Raw genomic sequence first — 11,463 nt, 5'->3', positions numbered from 1 at the left:
AAATATGCTGGATTAGGCCCTTCTGTAATATTCTTCTTCATAGCAGTGGTTGAGAGGGGCTCTTTCATTTACAGCACATTATAATTAGTGGTTGCCTACTTGGTTCTGCTGGTTTTAACTTTAAAATGGGAAGAATGAGCACAACGTTCTTATTTCTTTATTCATTCTTAGTGCTATAGTTTATGCAGAAAGAGTGAACCAAGCCCAGAAGCATTTCTAGTTTGAGAGCCCGAAATCACAATCAAAGAGCTACCTGAAGTCTACACGGGTCCAATCACTGTAGCCATATCCTGCACAGTGCTACTCAAAATGGACCTGGAGGGGAAGAAAAGTCAGAAGTTTATGAGGCAAATCTGTAGAAACCACTTAAGAGATTCAAAAAGGGAAAGAGCTATCTGAATCAGACTGAGAAAGTTAAAGACCATTTTTCCTTGGTGAGTTACTTTGGCTTTGGGGATACAAAGGTAATCAGGAAAAGATGGAGCCTTGGTGATTTAAGTATATGGAGTCCTAAGACATACATTCATTTTAGGTTTCTTTTTCCCCCCACAGTTTTGAAAAATTTATCCTCGCAATTGCTTTCTTGATGGAGACATGAATTATGCTTCCTGAATAGTGATGAGTACATTTAAAAGGTTCAGGGCTGAATGCATGAATACTCAGTCGGCTTCTTCTTCCTAACTCATAATTCCAGCCTTCCCAACCATTAAAATCAAATGGGCAAGCTTGTAAGAATAGGTTTGCATAAAATATAGTCAAGACTTCAGTCCAATTTGGGTTAGCCCAGGTATATCACAAAATCGCATCATAAAAGAAAGGATCAAGGCAAAAGAAAAGCTCAAAAATATCTCAAGTTAATTAATTAGTTTTTTTTAATAGGGATGTTAGTCTCTAAAACATAGCAGTTAATTTGATCTACATGATATTCAATATGATATAACTATTGCTCTGCTTTATTTTACTTATTTTTTCTCCTGTAAGCTTTATATGAAGTAAAGAAAAATAAAGGTCAAAGAAAGTAAGAGATACCAATATTATTTAAAAAAATCAACCTAAGCTTTTTAACAAAGTTGATATTCAATTCAAATCATCCTCACCTATAGAAGACAATGAGTTCACCACACAGTAACAACCTACAGGGACCAAAGTGGAATCATCAACTGTAACCTGTCTCTTATTTTCTGTGTGTGTGTGTGTGTGTGTGTGTGTGTGTGTGTGTGTGTGTGTGTGTGTGGTAGACATATATCTATATCACTTTTGTGTTTCCTTGTTTTCCTTCTCTGAGTAAACTCTCCAAGAAGGTAGGGACCCATCAATGCAATCAAAGGTCATTATAAAGGCTACTTCTTACCTTTGCACTATTAAATTGTTTGTTAATCACGAAGTGCCCCGACAACATAACTAGACTTGAGGTCCATCTATACAAACTCCAGGTAACTAAATGTGGACAAATGGGTATTATTGTATGAGTTAAATGACTGACTCTAGTCAGAAAGAAAAGAGAAGTACTTGATTTACAGAACAGGGACAGAATTAAGTAGGCATTACACACTTCACGGAGTTTATTTGGTTTCATTATGCAGTATCTACAGTTAGTCACACAGGGAGAAAGGAATAAAAGGAGTGTGAGTTAGGTGTTTAAATTTGTTCAAGTATTACAGTAATGAGTTCCACAATTTACCCAAAAAAAGTACAGTAAAATGCCACTCTAATAGCACAGCAAGCTCCATTAGTCACTGTGGGAAAAGCAAAGTGCTTTAATTCCTTCCAAACTGTCAAGAAGACAAGGAGGGATGGAGTGGTTGAAAGTGCCTTTGTGAAGGATGTTACTTTTAATCCATCTAGAAATAAAGGTGGTGCTGGGCTGGGAGGTGGAGAGATTTAAAAAAGAATTCTTTGTACATCATGTTACCCCTTTTACCAATTGGGACACTGTGTTAGTTTCCTGTGGCTGCTAGAACAAATGTCCAGAAACTTGGTGCCTTAAACCAACATTCATTATTTTCTGACAGTTCTGGAGGCCAGAAGTCCAAAGTCCTTTTCACTGGGTTGAAATCGAGGTGTGGGCAGAGCAATGCTCCCTCCAGAGGCTCCAGGGGATAATCTGTCCCATGCCTCTTGTGGTTTCTGGGCACTGCTGATATTCTCTGGCTGGGGCCACACAACTTCAATTTCTACCTGTGTGGTCACATCACCTCCTCCTATCTTGTGTGTGCGTGTGCGTGTGCGTGCGTGTGTGTGTGTGTGTGTGTGTGTGTGTTCAAGTCATTTTGGCCTCTCTTATATGGACACATGTGATTGCATTTAGGGTCCACCTAGGTAATACAGAATACTCTCTCATCTGAATATCCTTAACCTATCACATCTGCAAATATATTTTGGGGGTCATATTAGGTAACATTAACAACATTCACAAGATCTAGGAATTGGGATGTGGGTATCTTGGGGGGGGATATTTTTTAGCCTACGTAAATACCATTCAAATGAATGGAAAATCTCTCTGTCCTTGGGTACAATTTTATCGGTTTATTCAAGGTGTCAGAGAACAGCTCCCGTATCTCTGCCCCTTACTTGGCCTAAGTGGCACCTACCTCTTATAAGACTGTGACTAGAAAGAGCTTTCTGACAAGCACAGATTTTGCTTATCTCGACTAACCATCTCTTGTGATGATGTCCCTTCATACCGCCCTCTTATTTTAGTCCTCATTCTCAGGAGGATGTTTTATCTCTATGTTTTATCACCACACACTCATTCCCAATTCTCAAAATGTGTCTCCATTTGTCTTCATCCCTTGACTAAAACAGTTCCTTCAATGCCCTCAAAGTCAAGTGACAACATTTCTCCCTGTCTTCCTTCCACAGTCCTGTCCTCTTCCATCTCTAAAGGCCTCCTCTTTGGCCTTCCTCTTCAGTATGACTGGATCTCGTACTTCTTGTGGTTCACTCTTCCACCTCTGAAAACTCTTAGCCTTTTGTGGTTCTTGAATGCACATCACCAACTGCTACCTCTCAAGTTCTCATATAGTGGTTGAGAAGTATCTCCTAGAAAACCTGATAAAATGCAGGTTCCTGGGTCCCCTCAGAGTTTCTAGCTCAGTAGATCTGGCAAGGAACCCAAGAAGTTCCATTTTACAAACACCCAAATAATTCTGATGCATGTAGTCTATTAGCCAGGGTTCAAGAAATGGTGTTCTGTAACCATTACCAGTTACTTTTTGAACCTATTGACATGTTTCTCCATTTCCAAAAACTAAACTTGCCTCACCAGACTTTGACTTTCCTATTTCCCTTAATGGTGATACCAAACTTCCAGGTATCAAGGAAGGCACTTTGACTCTCTCCCTTGCCCCACTACCCAGATTCGAATCCACATCTAGAATATTCCACTGAACACTCTCTAGAACACCTCTTGCAGGATACAGAATCCTAGAATTCTAGAGAGGGAAACAATCTAAGAAGTAAATTAAAACCCAGAGTGCTTCTGGGGGGAGGGTTCAATTTTTCCAAGCTAACAGGATCTCTGGAGCCAGACTATTTGAATTTACATCCCCAACTCTGCCACCTGTCAGCTGCAAAACATGGGAAAGTAACCTGACTTCTGGGCTTGCCACCACTGCAAGATAGAGATAACAACACGTGGACATCCTATCAAAGGATGAAGACAGATAGAGACACATTTAGAGAATGAGCAGTGAGTATGTATGATACTACACAATGACTTGTTGTGAGGATTAATGGGTCAATACATAGAAAGTATTTAGAATGGTAATATAGGTAACATTAGTTCAGTGTTAGCTATTATTATTACTACTATAAAGGCCACCAGCAGTATACCCTAAAATAAAGCTTAATTTCTGTTTCTGATACCTGTCTGCTAACTTTATAGGTTTGCATCACACATGCATTGTCTTTAACTCTAAAGGACGCAATTTGACTCAAAAGAAAGGTGGAAGACTCCCAGGTGTCACAATTTTTATAGATATGAAGAACATACAAGCCACAGGTGTCAAAAAATTGAGGTATATAACCACCATTTGCCTGGAAATAAAGGTTATCTATGACACACACTGGCATGCAGCTATTATTATAAAATATTTATTGGGCACTACAAAATGCTGCAGGCATTGCACAAAATACAGAATAACAGTCTCTCTAGGCCCTAATTGATTATGGGCCATATATTTTTAAGGGAAGATGCCACTGTGTTACTTAACAGAGAATGAAAGATTCTAGGCTTTCAGGCAAAGGAAAAATCGTATAGTCTTAAGGCATGGCAATGATTTATGGTGTGTTTAGGGGGTCTGTATTTCTTTTTTAGCAGCACCATATCTGAATTTTCCAGAGCCTTTATACAGAGCTCAGGTATGGTGCTGGGCTTGACGCTGGCACAGGGACATCTTCTAATTATAGGATTATTTCGTAGACGAAAGATCTCTCCTATTTGAAGTCAGGCACTGCGGTATGAGAGGACATTGTAGGTTACAAATATCAGACCACAGCGACAAGACCATAACATTTTCTATTATGTTAGCACAGGATGGGTTAGAGGGAAAGAAAATTGGCAAATGAAATATCTGAGAATGAGTTGTCATTTGGAGAACTGGAAAGTCAAAATATTTTTACTTATTGTATCGTTACTGTCCTTTTCTTTAACTATTCTTTTCATTACTATCATTTTTCTTTCCACTAAAGGGGAAAATGCCCTTAAGATGAAATCTGGTGTAAATAATACAATAAGACTCAGGAAAAGACATTCAAGGCTTAATTTTTAAAAAATAACATCTCACACTTCTTCCTACGAGGCTCCTGAACACATGTGTCAACAGAGCTCCCTTCAGTGATCCCAAAGGAAACAACAGTCCCCAAAGTCAGAGGGAAATTCTTGGCTGGACAACTTCATCATCCAAAAACATGTATGTGTGTGCATTCCATAATCTTAAAAATAGCTGATACCAAAAAGAAATTTTTTTAAAAGGGAGGAATGCTAAATATAAAACAGTATCAGATTAAAATGTCACCTCTCTTTTCCTTTCCCAGTCATCTTTCATTCAGAAGTTCACACAGTGACACCTATTGCAAAGGGTGCAGCTATGACAGCCCGGAAGACTGGGAAGCTGCCTGGCACTCTGGGGTTTTCATTTCTGCAAACACAAGCTAATGTAGTTAAAGCTGAAAGGCTTGTCTTTCCTCTCAGACTCCAATGTGCATGCATCTCCTAATTATCATTTGAATCTATTTTAAAAGGTATCATGCTTATGGACTGTACTTCCAGCCCAGTGCATTTCCCAACAGTTAGAAATGTTGAATCATTAATACCCATAATGAAGTAGAACTATAATTCGGGGACTTAGCAAAATAGCCCCCTCTTTCCAAGAGGCTTGCCAAGATGGGCTCCGCAGTTTTGGACCTATTCTTCCTCAGCATTTCCCTGTGTTTCTGAAACCTTGAACATATCCCCCTTTAAAAACCAACTAACTTTGCTTCTCTAAGTTCTATTACAAGAAAACCACAAGACACCTGCAGAAACGGCATACCACTTCTATGAAGCATCTTTCTTACAATGCTCTAGTCAAATGATCTCCAACTCAGATGACTTCCTAGAAGAAAATGGTTCTGAAATTCCTTCAGCTAGATTAGATGCTCTTTAAGAGTCAAGAGTGTACTTCCCAACCTTGGAATTTCCCAAATAGCCACTCTGTGCCTTACACAGAGTAAGTACTCGGGATGGATTTTCTTCTGTTCACTTTGTACTAAGAGCTGCCTCTTTAACTGCTAATTTCTCCTATACTTCAGTGTCACTTGTGCTTTATCTTCTCTAAATACTGTTTGGAGACTGTATAAGAGCTAAGAAAGAATCCACTGGCAAAGGGGAGACCCTATGGGAGAATATGTTCCACATGAGTAGGCTTACTTCTGCAGTTGGGCAGGGAAGTTAATCAGCGATGCCGTACTCACACCTACAGACATACGGGTGTGAGGGGAGGCAGTCTTCCCAACATCTACGTGACTCATGGAGTAGGACTGGCTTAGGAGTATTTAAGATATTCACTCTTACTACCATTAAGTTTGATTTCATGAGCTAAATTGCACCAGGATGTACCAATAAACTCAAAATTCCAGGCCATTTGACAAAACAATTCAGCACCTAAGAATCTAAATAAACAAAAAATATAAGTGTACCTGAAAATGTCTACACATTACACCATGACTCATAATAGCAAAATTATAAGTTTCAATATTAGAAGACCGATTCATTTAATGAGTATGGCCAACTGCATACCCTACTGTCCCAAATCCCGGGGGTCCCTGATTCACCAGCCATTGCTACAGAATTTCCAGCATGCTGACAGCTCCCTATCTTGGGTGCCTGCATCTCTCTTCCTCTTTGGCACAGCAAAAGGGCCAGAGAGCCCAACACTCCCAGGGTAACCAAGGAATGTAGGATGAGAGACCATGGACATTCCACATGAGCTCTGAGTGGGTGTCCAGCAGGACTGAACCCCAGGTGACCCCATGTTAAACCTCTCATCAATGTACTCTCTTCCCTGCCTCATTTCCCCCATTTCTTAATTGTGGTTGCTTCCAAATAAACTACCTGCACCCAAGTCCTTGTATTGGGTATGGAGAGTCCAAAATAAGACAATAGACTTATAGTCTCCAGGACTATTAACTGAAATTAATGTCCCTGTGACAGGCTCGTGCTGGTTCCACTGCTAAAGCTGACAGTGGTGCCCACAGCTGAAAACCAAAGGTACAATTCACCCTGATGTTCTAAAGGGAGCCACAGAGCAGTTACATGCAGTCAGGAGCCAGACATCACCCCCATTTTATTTATCCAGAGGCAGTAAAGTGAGCCCTTCTCCTCCCAAACTTTCCCTTCTCAGTGTCTCTGTGAAGACAACCTAGAAGGTTAGGAGTCATCCTGGGCCTTCGGGGAGGTACGGAGTTTGTGCTGAGGTGCTAGCTCCTCCCCTCCTGTGGGAAGCTTCCTCTTTCCAAAGTCCCAGAAAAGAGGCTCCAAAGGAAAAACTGTAAGGGTCATAGGATATTCTGAAAAAGCAGAGAGGAGAGTCCTGCCTCCATGCAGGAAGCCCACGAGCTGCAGCCACTGCAGCCCAATCGGAGGCCAGCGGGAATCTGTGCGAGTGTCTGACGGGTGCCCTCCAGAGCTCCGGGCACTGCAGACACAGAAAGTGGTGGCCAGTCCAGTGAAGAGATTTCTGAAGGCGGGGTGCCTGTCAGAGCAGCCAATGCAATAAGGCTTGAAGGACCCGAAGAGCAACTTCCCAGGGAAGAAAGTAGGGCAGTGCCACCACCTACAGACCTCTGTGGCCACTGGAGGGTGCAAAAGGCACTGTCAGCAGCTGCCATGGCTCCTGGGAAGGGGCAATAAGATTCAAGGAGGGATGGGGCTCTGGGGAAATAAGAGGCGTACCCAAGAGAAGGCATCAGAGGCCTGAAGGGCTTACAGGCCTGTGCAGAAGCTAAATACACTGTCCCTCTGAGGATGCCCCTGGTGATATAGGGGGTTAGAACGAAACTGAACAGCACCCTAAGAAAACCACACCTAGTCCCCACTGGATAAGCATATATATCAACCTCAGATGGAACCAGGAGGAAGAGGAATGAGGTGGGGGCCATCTCATCTACATGTTCCTGGGGCCAGCTACTCCCCAGCCCCAACACCAGAGGTGACAGACTGAGAACAAGGAGGAGACAATCACGGCCAGATCATTCTACCCCACAGCACCCCCAGCTTGCCAGCATCAGGGCCATAGAGCTATCCTGTTCTGGAGATGAAAAGAACCAAGCTTTAAAACTTGAAGTATTAAAATGTATAGGACTTATACATCCTTAAAGAACCAAAAATGGGACTGCTGCAGTAAAAGAAAGCAACGGGAAAGCTGGGGAATGCTTCCAGGATCACCGAGAGCCGATACCCAGGAGGAAAGAAGCACAGGCTGAAAACCTATGTGACTGGGAAGTGACTGGGAAGCGAAAATCCCCCAAAACAGACTCCAGTAAAACCAGTTACATTTATGAACAATTCTCAATGATACCACAAAACACTTATGCTTTATAGCAAAACATGAAATATTAAGTACAGAGGATTTAACACAGGACATGAGAGATCTATGGGCAGATACAGAGGAAATGGGTGGATTTGTAAGGAAGGAAATATACTCACAATGTTAACTAATATTATCTCTGAGAGGTGGAATTACAGGTGATGTTATTTTCTTTGTAATACTCTACTGTCTACATACTTCTTGGGGCACCCAAGGGTCTGACTCTTCATTTTGGCTTAGATCATGATCACAGTTTGTGGGATAGAGCCCCACTGCACGTTGGGCTCTGCGCTGGCAGCGTGAAGCCTGCTTGGGATTCTCTCTCTCCCTCGCTCTCTGCCACTCCCCTGCTTGTGTGCTCGCTGACTCTCTCTCAAAAACAAATGTTTTAAGTTTATTTATTTTTCAGAGAGAGAGAGAGAGAGTTCAAGCAGAGGAGGGGCAGAGAGAGAGAGAGAGAGAGAGAGAGAGAGAGGGAGAGAGAGAGAGAGAGAGAGAATCCCAAGCAGGCTCCACGCTCAATGAGCAGCCCAATATGGGGCTAGCATCCACAAACCATGAGATCATGACCTGAGCTGAAATCAAGAGCCGGACGCTTAACCAACTGAGCCACCCAAGCAGCCCTCAAACTTTTTATCTATATATATGAATATATCTACAAACTTCAAATCCTGCTCCTCACCTCACTTGCAAACTGGCCCCTGCCCGGAACTAATGACTGACCACCTGCTGTAAACATCCCAAAGAGCATGTTTGTCCTCTGCCCATCTCATTAAACCTCATGAAAATAAAATCCAAAATCTACAAGGAACTCGCCAAACTTCACAACTGAAAAATGAATAATCCAGTGAAGAAATGGGCAAAAGACATAAACAGACATTTCTCCAAAGAGGACATCCAGATGGCCTACACACACATGAAATGATGCTCAGCGTCACTCATTATCAGGGAAATATAAATCAAAACCACACTGAGACACCACCTCATGCCAGTCAGTGGCTAAAATGAACAAATCAAAAGACTATAGATGCTGGTGAGGGTGTGGAGAGACGGGCACCCTCCTACACTGTTGGTGGCAATGTAAACTGGTATAGCCACTCTGGAAAAGAGTATGGAGGTTCCTCAAAAAACTATCGATAGAACTCCCCTATGACCCAGCAATAGCACTCCTAGGAATTTACCCAAGAGATACAGGAGTGCTGATGTATAGGAGCACATGTGCCCCAATGTTCATAGCAGTACTGTCAACAATAGCCAAATCATGGAAATGGGCCTAAATGTCCATCACCTGATGAGTGGATCAAGAAGATGTGGTATATATATACAACGGAGTACTACATGGCAATGAGAAAGAATGAAATCTGGCCATTTGTAGCAAAGTGGATGGACCTCGAGGGTGTCATGCTAAGCGAAATAAGTCAGGCAGAGAAGGACAGGTACCATATGTTTGCACTCATAGGTCTAACAGGAGAACAGCAGAAACCTAATGGAGGACCAGGGAGAGGGGAAGAGGGAAATAGAGTTGGGGAGAGAGAGGGATGCAAAACCTGAGAGACTATTGAATACTGAAAATGAACCGAGGGTTGAAGGGGGAGGGGGAGGGGGAGGGGGAAGGGAGGTGGTGGTAATGGAGGAGGGCACTTGTGGGGAAGAGCACTGGGTGTTATTTGGAAACCAATTTGACAATAAACTATTTAAAAAATTCTCACAGGGACTACAATTCTATTACTCACTGATACATACTAAACAAAAGGTTAAACACAATAAATTAATGGGAAAAGAACATTAAAGATAAGTTCCTTAACCTTACACTGCATTATATGAATTCTGGGCTGTGCCTGGAAGGAGGCATTCAATAGTAGCCCATCTTGGGAAGGCCTCCCTTGAACAAGGTTTCAAACCACTGTGTTCCAAAGACAGATTCCCTTTCTGTTTTTGAGTGAACGTGGTGACCCTGAATCCTTCCATTCTAGATACAACACTGAGGTAGAAAGCACAGAGATTATGAACACCGCTCTGAAGCCAGGGCAGCCTGCGATCTGATTCAAGTTCTGTCCCTTCCTGGCTGTGCTAATTAGACAAATTACTTAACCTCTCTATCCCTCAGTTCCTTGCCTACAAGATGGGGCTAATAATGGTATCATAAGGTTTAAATAGGTCAACACCTATGAAGTTCTTAGAAGAGTGCCTGACACTTAGTCACTGTCAGTGATGCTCATGGGTATAATTGACGCAAGGACTCCTGATGAATAAATGACAGTTTTCATCATTTACTTAAGAGTAACTCATAAACAATGAACCTTCCAGGTTCTTGTCTTTTGCCCATTTTAGCAAATTCCATGACTTTAGCACCTTTACCCAGAGAACAAAGGTCAGAAGTCATGAGTTCTAGTGTCATATAAATGGTCACTGTCCTTGTCATACAAGTATTGAAGTCACCATTCAACTGTCCCTCAGTTTACTAATCTCAAAAGAGTAAAATGACTATCATCACTTGCCCCACCAATTTCAAAAGGTTGTCAACAGCAGCAAATGAGAAATGTGTGTGAAAATGCCTTGAAAAAGTGAAAAGCATCATACAATACAAGTAATCCTAAGTAGACCAATAATTTAAATAAGATAAGACTCAAACTGGTCCTTTCTACTCCTTGGGAAGAGCCCTTACAAAAGATTAAAATCTAAATTATGTCTGGATTTCATTACTCCATGTTCTCCTAGGCCATCACTGCTATTGTTAACCACAAGGTGTGTCAGTGTGTGGATAATATGTATCAGTATTACGTGCTTTAATATGTTAGCCCTTAGCCACATGTTGCCATTGAGCATTTAGAAATGGGGCCAGTCCAAATCAAGAAGTGCTATATGTGTAAGAAACACACCAGACTTTGAAGACACTATAAAAGAATACAAAACATCTCACTAGTAAGTTTTATATACCTTACATGTTGATTCTTTTATGTCAGCTATATGTCACATTGACTACAACTTGGACATATTGAGTTAACTCAAATATACAATTAATATTAATTTACTGTATTTTTCACTTTTTAATGTGACTAATAGAACATCTAAAATTACATCTATGTAATTTGGCTCACATTATGTTTCTACTGGGCAGTGCTGCTTTAGAAAATAACAGATCCATTTTTGAGAAGGACGTGGAAACACAAAGCCAGTCAATGAAGTACCTGGAGGCACGTGAGATGGGAAACAGCAGGTTCTTCACACTTACGTCTTCGTGCCACGACATCCCTTTGTCACAAGCTGCCTGACATGAAAGCATACCAGTAAGGTAAACAAAAATTCTGGCAGGCCATGAGGAAACATTAAATTTTATGACCTTTTTTAGACACATTGTTGCTATGAAGGGATCACAAGTGCAATCATGAGAGCG

The 11,463-nt window shown here is 41.6% G+C and overlaps 1 long non-coding RNA gene across 1 annotated transcript in view; it reads right to left on the bottom strand.

Moving 5' to 3' along the window:
- Window positions 1–209: 209 nt before the first annotated feature.
- The window catches only part of LOC115277106, a 51,321-nt gene continuing 40,067 nt past the window's right edge, over window positions 210–11,463 (bottom strand). The window contains exon 3 of the long non-coding RNA XR_003902221.1: window positions 210–315. This is a non-coding gene — a long non-coding RNA (uncharacterized LOC115277106). The remainder of the gene's footprint in view (window positions 316–11,463) is intronic.

This window comes from Suricata suricatta, chromosome 13 (assembly GCF_006229205.1).
Source record: "Suricata suricatta isolate VVHF042 chromosome 13, meerkat_22Aug2017_6uvM2_HiC, whole genome shotgun sequence".
NCBI classification, from domain to species: Eukaryota; Metazoa; Chordata; class Mammalia; order Carnivora; family Herpestidae; genus Suricata; species Suricata suricatta.
Note: the sequence above shows the minus strand (reverse complement) of the source record. Positions and strands in the feature narration are given on the sequence as shown.